This window comes from Penaeus monodon, chromosome 8, assembly GCF_015228065.2.
Source record: "Penaeus monodon isolate SGIC_2016 chromosome 8, NSTDA_Pmon_1, whole genome shotgun sequence".
NCBI lineage: Eukaryota > Metazoa > Arthropoda > Malacostraca > Decapoda > Penaeidae > Penaeus > Penaeus monodon.
This window is the reverse complement of record NC_051393.1, coordinates 38,651,094-38,663,593: the sequence shown is the minus strand read 5'-3', so window position 1 is coordinate 38,663,593 and position 12,500 is coordinate 38,651,094.

Sequence of the window (12,500 nt, the reverse complement as noted above, 5' to 3'; positions counted from 1 at the left end):
CATTTATCAAACTGCTGCGACTACCTGGGTGTCAGGAGTAGATCATCACTTATAGCATCTTTACAGAAGGAACTGTACCTGATAATCTTAAAGAGAAGTACAATACACTACTCTATAAATCAGGAAAACCAATTCAAATAATAATCTACAGTAGTAGCAAAGCAACACTACATTTGTTGTGTGGCTTTGAAATGTTTTTTTTTTTTACTAATGCTATAAATACCGTAGTTTTATATTATGGTCATGATAATTACTAATAATGTCATTGTCTGCAATAACTGCAATATAAGATAAAAAAAAAAATCCAAAAATCAAGAAAAAGGGTAAACAAGGGGAGACAGGTGGGACTTTGTAATTGGCTCATTGGTGACAGTCCTTGTGAGCCGTCTATGCTTAAGAACATAAAATAATCTCACAGTCGCATACATGTACATACATGCCATCATAGACTGCCCCGTAAACTGAGATTTTAGTTATTAACCTGATAAGCACAGATGGCAAGAATACATGCCATGCCCACTATAATATTATTTATGAACTAGTACTACATAAGGAGGGATACAAAAATGCTTGGTCACCAAGGAGCCGATTCGTAGTCCCATCTATCTCATCTTTATCTTTTTTTTTCTTATTTTTGGGAAGCTCCTTTTTGATGATGGTATTTTCTTTATTGGTTTAGTATTTTCATAAATTTAATAATTATAGTAACAAAAATAAGTCTCAATGTTAATAATTTTGTGACGAAAAACACATTTCCCACAATTCCAGGGCCTGTTAAATGACTCCTTGGGGCTGAGTGGAGCATTCTGTATAAAACAAATTCACAAAAAATTATAATGGACAGTATGTAAATCTATTACCATTTCAATAACTTCAATAATCATGATGCTAATAATACAATAACAGTATCATATTTAAAAAAATAAATAAATAAATAAAAATAATAAAAAATAAAAAAAAATAGAATAATCAGGTATGGTCAGGTCGGCCTACTAACTGACCCTTTGCTGGCTGTGCACTTGTGGTGTCATCTGTATACCACAAATTTCCCAATGAAACTATTGCCAAAGATAAATTGGCGGACAATTTTGTTCAAAAATATAAATAGGTCTTTTCCATCAAAAATAAAGTTTTTCAATAGAATTGTGTCCAAACCTAAGCATAGCAGGTTGTCTACTGTAACAAACAAACCATTTTGCACTCAAAAATAAAACCCAAATTTAGAAATACTTGTGGTAAGTCCCTGCCAGAAACCCGTCTCTTTTTCCAAAATTTTTAAAAAAAAATTTTTGGGCAAATACTTTAGCTCCCTAAACCCACACAAAAGTCCTTTCTCTTAGACTCAATTCAGAACCATTTGAATAAAGACTAATCAATTACATACTCTTCAACTACCTGAATTGATGCTGAGTTGACCAGGTTCAGGATTACCGATTGCTTCGCCAATGCATCATCAGCCCACAGAACCCCCACACATACATTTCACTGTCCTGAAGGGTCTCAAAACCCAGGGAGACCTCATCACTAGGGGATAAAAGGGGGGGGTCCTACTGTTTGGGTAAAAATGGTTAAAGGGAAAATTTAAACCCTTTTCTTTTCCCTGCTATGTTTGCGGAAAAAAATTTCAAAAAGGGGAGGGAAAGGGCGGAACTTCAGGTTCAAGGTGACGGATAGGATTTGCCCCTACTTTTTAGCTAAATTTAAGCATTTTTCCCTTTAATGTGGGGGAGGGCCCCCTTTCAAACCCCCCCATGAAGGGGTTCCAAAGGTACAAAGCCGCCATACTAAAATGACAAAAGGAAGGGGCCCTTGAATGACTGCCACTTGCCCGGGTGACTTTTAAAGCAATATCCAATTGTGTCACAATGGCTAAGAGATTTTGTCTCTCCCAAGGCTAGGACTGATCTAGTAGCGGAAAAGGCTTCCTTCTTGGGCTTTTTCATGGAACCAATTGGGATTTTGGGGCCTGACACAAAATTCTAACCCCATTGCGGGCAAAAATTAACTAAATTTGGCCAAAAGTCATGCACACTTTTTTAGACAGGGCTGCTTGGTTTTCTGGGGTGTTGTGTTTACAGGCTATATAGCATTTGTGGGAACTCAGACAAGAAAAAATTGATACAGATCAAAGTCAAAGGGAAACTGGCATGAACATACCATTATTATAAAGGGAGTAATGATAACATACTGAAAGTAATAAACAAAAACAATAATAATAATAACAACTATATACCAATAATAACAATAATAAAAATAAAAATTAAAAAAAAAATAAAATAATAATAATAATAATAATAATAATAATAATAACAAAATAACAATAATAATAATCATAAAACATAATAATGATAATAATAATAATAATAATATAATATAAAAATAAGAATAACACAGTAACAATAATGGGCAATGACAATGACCATGACAATGACAATGACAATGACAATGACAATGACAATGACAAAGATATGATAATGATAATGATAATGATAATGATAATGATAATGATAATGATAATAACAATAATAATAACAATAATAATAACGATAATAATAAAAGATAAAAATAACGATAAAATAACGATAATAATAATAATAAAAATAAAAATAATTATAATAATAATAAAATTGATGAAAACACTAATAATGACAATAAGAACAAAAATAATAAAAGTAAAAATAATAATAATAACAATAATCACAACAACAGTAATAATGCTCAAAAACATAACATTAAAAATACTAAAAAAACAATAAATAAAAAATAATAACAAAGCAAATTAAACAATAGAAATAGAAATAATAATAATAATGAACATCATGATGATGATAACACTAGAAGTTATAGTCTATAATAATTTATAATAATATATCACAATCCCTAACTAATATCATAATAAAAATAATCATAATAATAGTTATAATAATCATAATCGTAATCATAATTGTAATCGTAATCGTAATGTAATCGTAATAATAATAATAAAAATAATAATAATAATAATAATAATATAATAATAATAAATAATAACAGTAACAATAATAAAATAAAATAATAATAGTAATATAAAAATAAAAATAACAATAATAAAACAATAATAATTAACATTAATAATAAACCCTAACCATAACCACAGAAACAATTAAAAATCATCACTATAGCCATCCCTATCACCATCATCATCACCACCACTAATACCAATTAATAAGTACCATATTTTAAAGCTTTAATGTTTAGAAACCAACACATTCTTCAAGAAATAAAAGAAATGCAGCAGTGAATATATACTGGCTATGAAAATGCATTTTTTGATAAAATGAATATTCTTTAAAGATTGTGCCACATGGCAAATCACTTGAATTCACATACATTTAGCAACATTAACTTCGCTATTCTGAGATGGGCAAAATGAATTGTCAGGAGTGAAAGCTGGGATATATTACATTAGATCTTTATCAACATATGTGCATTTTGAGCAATACAATAAGCAATTTTGTAGTTCTGAGATCCAAATGTTGAATGTTCTTAATCATCATGCCTAGGAACACCATTGTGGAAAGCATCTTTGTAGCACAAACTTCTAAAAGAATACAAATACATAATGTCACAAAATTGGTTAGGTATATGGCCATATGCCCCTATTACTCTGGCCAACAACCTGAGGGCACTCCTTGCTAAAGACTAGACCCTTCCTCCTGGGAGCCTAATGCCCCCAACCGCAATGGAAGATAAAGATTTCTCCACATATTCACAGAAAGGTTGAGCATAAAACTGACATGCGTGAGCACCCGATGCCAACTTTATCCTGCGTTCCAACCTGCTATACATACATGGTGGATTCTTAGTTGTCCGGGGCAGCTCTGCATATCATTAAATATTGACCAATTCTCTGTATGTTGTGCATATTTTACGCCATGTTTTCCCTGATGCCATGCAGGCCCTCTCTACAAACGGGGCCAAGATTATGGTTACTGGGGGATTTCCATATATTTGGGGAGTAGAGGATAGGAAGAATCAGTGCCATGGCTTTGTGACTGGTCATACGAAAGTATTCTAAATATTTACCAAATACTTGGTTGTGAATTATATCATGTACAATAAGAATATACCATTTCTTAAAAAAAAATCATGTATGGCGACATTATAGATGAAATGCAGCACACTATATTGAGCTATCACTCCAATAAAATGTTTACTTTGTATCTGAAGCCACCGCAAATCTACCCCGAGACTCGACTAATATGCATGCTAAGGAGCCTGAAATTGATAGGCCTACTTTTGAGGTCAAAATCCTTGAACAGAAACTTCTCACACCACATTCAAAAAAACAGTATCGGCATCCAAGATACTGATAATTTCCACGTCCCACCAAGTAGCTCTACACCCCAGTGCACAATTTACCGTGTGGCGTCCCGTGCAGGTCATACTGCTGGAGCCGATACACAGTGAACTCGGCGGCGGCGTCGACCGGCACAGGCGACAGGAGGATCAGGAGGGCAGCGCTACCACGAGGTAATACGGCACGCTGCTCCTTAACACCTCGACTAAATCCTGGTCTGACCACATCTCGAGGCCTCGTCGCACTCTTCGTCGGTGATTCGCTCTCCCCGGGCCCTAAGCGTCAAGATGTGTCAAGGGAAAAGTGACGGGAAGCGCTCTTGCGGCGACGCTCGGGAAAGTGCAGACGAAACTATAAGAGCTTGGGTTTCTATAGACGTCTGAAATCTCGAAACCTGGAGAAAACAAGTAAGCATCAAAAGAGGATAGAAAAAAGGTTTAATTCTTTTTCTGAAAGACGTAATGATTTTTAGTTATGGGGAAAGGTTTAGATTTTTTTCGGGAAAGAAATTTTGAATTACCATTATAGGTAGTGATGAATTATTACTTTGGTGTTTGAGATTTCATTCATGGACAAGTGGACTAAGGATATATTACTGAAAGTGAGGAAATGTTTAGATTTTTTACTCTATTGTTTCTTCCTTTCATGCCCTGACCTCATTAGAAACAAGACCAGAAAATCTTAGGAATTAAGTACAAATGGATTTGGGTTGTGATTCTTTCTATAGAGTTCTGTGAAAAAAGTCTACTTCTCTCCTATAATTTCAGAATAAAAAGCTGCGGATGTTTTTCACTTCTCTTGTCACATTTTCATTTTCTTATCACATGAAATTTCCGTTGTTGTTGTTGTTTTTGTTGTTGTTCGTATTTCTGCTATTATTATCATTATTACCATTATTACTATCATCATCATTATCATTACTATTATTATTATTATTATTATTATTATTATTATTATTATTATTATTATTATTTTCATTATTATTATTTTTATTATTATTATTATTATTATTATATCATAATTATCATTATCATCATTATCATTATTAATAAGATTTTTAGTATTATTATCATTATCTTTATAATTACAATTACCATTAAATCATTGTTGTTTTTTTTATTATTATTATTTTATTTTTTTTTTTTTACTTTTAAATATTTTATTTTATTATTTTTCATATTATTATATTATTATTATTATTTATTATTATTATTTCTTTTTATTCTATCATCATTGTTATTATGTTTTTCATCATTATTTTTATTATTTTTTTTAAAACAATAAAAATAATATTATTATTATTATTTTTCATTATCATTATCATTATATTTTTATTATTTTTATTATTATTATTATTACTTTTTATTTTTTTATTTTTCCCTCATCATTATTATTATTATCATTAATGTTATAATGAAAAAAATTTGTAAAAATAAAAATAATAAAAAATTTATTATTATTATTTTTTAAATTATTATTATTTTTTTTTTATTTTCATTTCATTTTTCCCTTATTATTATCACCCTCAATATTATCATTGTTACCTATTTTAAATCACTGCATTATAAAAAATTATCATTTTTGGGAAAATTTATTAGTATTACCATTTTATATCTTTTATTTTTGTTTTTTATTTTTTGGGTATTTTCTTTTATAATTTTTTCCCATTATTACTGTTATCATCATCATTATTATTTTTATTATCATTATCATTATTGTTTTTTTTATTTTTATTATTATTATTTATAATTATTTTTATTATAATTAAAATTTTTTTTATTTTTACCCTTTATCTTTGGGTTATTTCATTATTATTATAAATTACTATTTATTATTATTATAATTATCATTATTTTATTTATTATCATCTAAACATATTTTTTTTGTTTTTTAACCCTCTTTATTACTTTATAATTATTATTATCATTAAATTATCATCATCTTTAAATATTGTATTATCATTTTTACCATCATTATTAAATTATTTTTATTATTATTTTTCTCATCATCATTACATCACAAGAGGCTAACGCTAAAAACCAGGGGCGCATGACCGTATCCCCCTTCGCTTCCATAAAGAGGGTTCTTCACGGCGATCTCCAGGCGGGCCCAACGGCCCCACCCTTAAATTTCCCCTCGCGACAGGTCTCGTCGAGTTTCCCCAAGCCATGACCTTTTTGGGTCGTCCCCACGGGGACTCTTCCACCTGGGATTGTCTCGCAAATAGAAAACCTGAGGGAAGGGTCATCCACGGGGAAGCGACCTAGGTGCCCAATACCTTGTTGGCGATCCCGGATTATAAAGCAACAGGCCCAGGGGCCAGTTCAGGTGCAGCCTTTCAGTTGGCACATGGCCTCCCCAACTGAAACCCCATGGTCCTGACAAAGAGACTTGTTAAAAAAGGCTAAAGACGAAAATTTCCAAGGCACTAGATAGCGTCCATTTTTCTTTTCCCAACAGGCAAAACTGGCAGTATAAAAGGCCCTTGAAGACCCCAAGCTCGCCCGGGCTGCATAGGTCCCGAAAAACTCCAAAGCCCTTGTTGTTTCGAGTTCATGGCCGACCTCCCCCTACTGACTTTTTTGGCCCGGGACACCCCCAGAGTAGGGGACTATGCTCCCAAAGGAAATGAAAACATTTCCTTGACTAAACCCACCCTTCACCACAGGCATGGTTTGACTGAACGGGTTTTCTTCTAACGGGCCCCCCAAAGCCCGGTTTTGATCTTGGCCAGGAGACCTCTAGGCCCAGGGTTGGGCCTCACCCGGAATACATCAAGAGCCCCCACCAGTGCCTCCGGGGAATCAATAGGGTAAAACATAAATCTTTATGGGTAAAGGGCTGAGATGTATTTGCCCGGGTTTTTGTCCAAATGATTTTGGGGTGGGTCCAGTCCTTTCCCGGTGTTGAAAGTGTTGGGAAAAAGGGCCCCGTCTTACCTTACCTCTAAATTAAAACAGGAAAAAAAGTTTAAACAGGCCCCATAACATTTTTTCATTCCCGGGTTATATTAGGCTTGCTGTTAGGCCAAAACCCCGTGTCAAAATTCCCAAAATCCCTTAGAATCCCCCAATAGCGATTCCCGAGCCCCAAGTTTCTTGGGGTTTTGATGTGGGCTAAAAGAAACCCTACAAAAAAACTCCGACAGCGTTCCACAATTACCGAAGTGCTGGGAATTGTCTAGTGTGGATTTGGGCCAGGAGAGAATCCAACTGCTCTGGTTTTTGGGTTTGCCTTAGAAAGGTGGTCACAGATCTTTTTTCAGAAGAATGTCTTATGTTTGACGTTAATCCCACAGTTATTGCTACGCCCCAAAAGGGCCCCCCCTTTTCCCCCTTCCAGAGAGGGATAACCATGCCCTCAGCAGGTCGGGGAAAAATTGGTACCAGAATGCCAGGGGCAGTCAAGCTGCAAGCAAGCCCTGATTTTATGGGTTTCCCCCCTTACCCTTTTAAAATTTTCAGCAGGATTTTTACATTTCCTCTTTTTTCCCCCACATTTTCAGGTGGGAAATAACCACCCCAAAACCTCCATTAGGGTAGGGGGTTTTCCTCGCTGAGGGTGGGTCCTACACGGGGTATTGGATCCCCTTTCCCATCAAAGCTAACTGTTGGGGGTTTTTCCCCTTTGGTTTAAAACCCCCTTCCCCCCAAAATACTCACCCAGCATTCTTAAACCCACCAACATGATCTGAGATGATCTTCCACCCAAAGAGGGGGACTGCGGTCTTTCTGCGGGGAGGGGGGTGAGTTCACTTTTCCGGGGCTTGGTGGGCCGGGCAAAGGTCATTTCCCAAAAAAAAGGGCCTTCAAACCTCCTCAGAAAAGTTTCTTGTTTAACTGTTCCTTGCCCCCTTCTCAGCAGTGCCCGAGCCTTACACCCAAAGAGCAATGAAAAGATTTGGGATTGCCTTTAAGCCGAGCTATGGGGATACGTTTCAGTGCCCCCCAAAATTTCTCCTAGGGAGGGAATTTTTTTGTTTTTCGGTGTATGCCAAGGGGAAACCCTGCACTGCTTAAATTTTTTTTCGTGCTTGAGGAACCCACAGAACAACCCGGGTCCATCAGGTTTTCAAGGGTTTTTTGGGAACAAACAAAAAGTGCCATGGGGGAACCCACGGGGGACTCCTCCCCCTTTAGTTTTGTCCAAGTGAAAACCCTAAAAGTGGGGCCCCTGGGGGGATGAGGAGTTTTGAAGTTACCCTTTGGGGAAAAACCCCCACCAGCCTATGGTTAGTGCCACAAAAAATCAGGCCTTTGGGAAACTCTACGTTATGAAGGATCCTCCCCTGTTTTGCTAAAAAGGGGAAAGGTGGGGGGATCTCCCTTTGGCCCCTGTACCCGTATCTTAAAAACATTTTCCAGCGATGCAGATTTGGGGTGCTGGGCACCAGGAACCAAAAAATCCTCATTTTTTGGGGCCTGCAAAAATCCTGGGGGATGGAGGCTGTTCCACGGGTGAACAGCTCCCGGCCCTGGGGGGCCAAAAGGCATCTTGTAGCCAGTTGATCACAGCTGTATCATTATTGAAGTCACCCGAACAATGTGAATATCCTTGGGCCCTGGGGAAAGTCTTTCACAGATGTGACTTTGGCGAGAAGCCTCTAAAATTTCAAAACATCAGCAGAAGCAACACAGCATGAAGCCAAAATGCTTTCCCAAACTCATGCCATAAAACACTCATCAAACCCCGGGGGTTACCTCAAATCAGCTGGGGATGGCTTTGGGGTACTCCCCGGGGGTGATGCCCCTCGCCAGGCCCCACCCGTAGTGGTTTCACCCCCCCATACTGAGTGGGCCCCTGCCAAGTCTTCTCATGAGAGGCAAACCCCCAAATCCCAACTGATTCAATTCTCTCAAAAAGCAAAAGGGAACGCTTGTCCTTTCTGCAAGGACCAGATGTTCCAAGCACCCACCCCGGATAGCTCGCCTGAAAATTTTTAAACCTCGGACATCCCCTCTGGGGTATGACACCTCTGCTAAATCCCCCGACCCCTGCCCTAAAGAAAGGAGGGCCGGGAGACCCCTGTCTCCTGTGTGGTTCCCCAGGGGTTTGTCCCCCAAACTCATGGGGGGTGGCGGCCCGCCTGGGGACAGGCGGGACTAGTAAATCTCGTTTCCCTCCCTTTACCCCCCACATTTGCCCTCCCAAAAGGGCCCCCAAGCCGTGGGGGGGAGGGAGGGACAGCAACCCCCCCCCCCAAACATAACCTTTGTTTTGGGGCCCTTTAGTTATGGGGGGAGGAGGCCCCCCGGGCTTCCCCCAAATTTCTCCAGGGTTACTAAGGGGGAAGGGGTTGGTTTCAGAACCAGGCAGTCCACATGTTGGTTTTGGGGCCCTGGCTCTGTATCTCTGGGGCCCCTGCTGCTTTCCCCGATTTTCCCCCAGTTTTGCCCGGGCTAAAGTCCCATTTTCCATGGGTTTCCCCCAAGGAGGCACTACAAAGTCTCGATGACGAGATGCGGGGACCGGCAGGGAATTTCTTATGCAGAGCTTCTTCCCCCTTTTTTTTTCCTAGGCTAGCCCGTGGTGGGGCGGAAAGGGGAAAGGTACAAGCCCCAACCCTATCTTTGGGTACCACACCTTGCTTTACATCCCCCTTTACCTACCTCACCCACCATTATCATTATTTCTGCTAACCCTTTTCATCACATGGTTTTTATCTATTTTTTCATTTTATTATTATTAAATCTCATCATTTTTATTATCATCAATATTAAAATTTCCATTTCAATGCTCACATACCGGCAAGGTTCTCGCCCATTCTTCTAAAAAAGGATCTGCAACCACCTACTGAGGCATCCCGAGACCCGAAACAGTTGGATTTTCTCCTGGGGAAATCACAGTAGACTGAATACTAGCGCCCTTTGTGTAAATTTTGGAACGCCGTCGTGAGTTGTGGGGTTTCCCTTTAAAACCCACTCGACCTCAAGAAGGCTTTTGACTCGGGGCATCGGTAATTTCTAGGGAGATCCTGAGACTGGGAATTCCCACACAAAATTTTTGGCCTAAAGCAAAACCTTTTTAAAAAAATACTGAAACTGCTGTTTTAAATGTGGTGGGGGTATGGGTTTAACTTCTTCCCTTTTCAAAACCTGTATGGACCCGGATAAAGGGCCCGAGCTACTAGTCAAAGTCAGGGGGGAGCAAAACCCAGGCATATTAAGGGCCCAAGACCTTGACTTTTCCCAAATGTTTCTAAACCACTGAGTCCTTTGAGCCCCTGGTGGGGCTCTTGATGCATTTTTGCAATGAGGCGAATCCCTTAGGGGTAGAAAGGGCTCCTGGACCAAGTCCAAAATTTTAGGGACTTTGGGGGCCCGTTAGGGAAAAACCCCTTCTTTAAACCATGCTTGGGGGCTAGGGCCCTTAAGTTACGAAGTTTTACATACCTTGGGAGGTTGGGCCTATTTTCCGGGCTTCAAAAAAAGAAGTCAATAGGGGATTGGGCTGGCAAAAAAAGGAGCCAGAAATCGACCAACAAGAGCATTTTGGGGATGGGCCGGGACCCCATGCGAAGGACCAAGCTGCGGTTTACAAAGCCTTGATACGCTATTTTTTCTTTATGGAAAACGGGAAAACCCGGATGCCCATCCAGTGTCTTGGGTCCTCGTTTGCCTTTTTTAACAATCCCTTCGCTGGATCATGGGAATTTCCGTTGGGGGGACCACGTTCCCAACCCTTTGGGTTTCACGTGAGGGTGGGATGGGACCCGTTTAAAGGATAAAATTTGGGGTCGCCAACTCAGGCTATATGGGCACCTAGCTTTTTTCCTGTTTTACGAACCCCCGCCCATCAGGTGTTTTTTCAGCGAGGGCAACCGGGGGGGAAGGGGACCTGTGGGACCCAACCCCGGAGATCTGGCTTGGGGACTTGACGGATCTGCGCGAGGAATTTGAGATGGGCCGGGCCTGCCTGGAGACTTGCGAACGAAAAGGGGTTTACCCCGTGCACCCCCATCGGCGTTAGCCCCCTTTATGGTGAGATGATTTTTATCATCATCACATCATCATCATCATTAAAGTCATTTTATCATCATTTTAATTTTATATCATTTTTATCAAATTAATTAATTATTTTCATTTTTTTATTATCATAATTTTTTTTAAAATTTCATTACATTTTATCAAACCCTTTATTTAAAATTTTTATTTTATTTTCATTTATTATTATTTTTATTTTTATTATTATTATTATCATTTTTTATTATATTATATTTTTATATTATTTAAATTGTTATTATCATTTATTATCATTTTCATTTTCACTATTATTTATTTTTATCATCATTTTCCCATTTTCATTTCTATCATTTTTATTATCAATACTTTTTTGTAGTATTTTTACTATTATTATTCATTTTATTGTTTTATTATTATTTTTATTCTTTATTATTACATTTCATTATCATTGTTATTTTTGTTTTAATTATTATAATTATCATCATCATCATATCACATCATCACATCATCATCATCATCTCATCATCATTATCATATCATATCATCATATCATCTCATATCATCATCTCATATCATCCATCATCATCATCATCATATCATCATCATCATAATCATAATCATCATCACATCATCACCCGAGTCAGCCATGTGGAGTAGGCCTCTCCTAATTTTTTCCAAATTTGTCTGTCTTTGTTTTTTGTTTTCCAGTCTTTGGGCCCCAAATTTCGTTTTCGTCACGCCATCTTTTCACTGGTCTGCCCCTTTTCCTCTTATATATCTTAACCCAGTCTTTAATTTCTTTGTCCATCTCTTATCCTGTCTCCGATGTAATGACCCGCCCCTTTCCTTTTTTTTTTGCCACAAGATATCCTCCACTTTTGTCGTTTCCCCGATCCCCGTCGCCCCCCCGATCTCTGGCTAATTCCGCATCAATCTCTCCCTCCCCTCTGGGCCTTATTTTGTTTTCTTCCCGTAATTTTGGGTTTTAGTCCATGTTTTTGATCCATGGTCATAACTGGTAGGGCACATTGGTTGAAAAATTTTTTTTTTTAAACATAATGGGGAAGGGGCCTCTTAGATGTTACGTGTTTTCGAAAGGGGCTCCCCCTAACTAATACGACTTAATTTTCCCCTTTGCTAAGTTTGTTGTATGAGTTTCCTTTTTATATATACTTGTCCCTATCTCTAGCGCTTTTTCC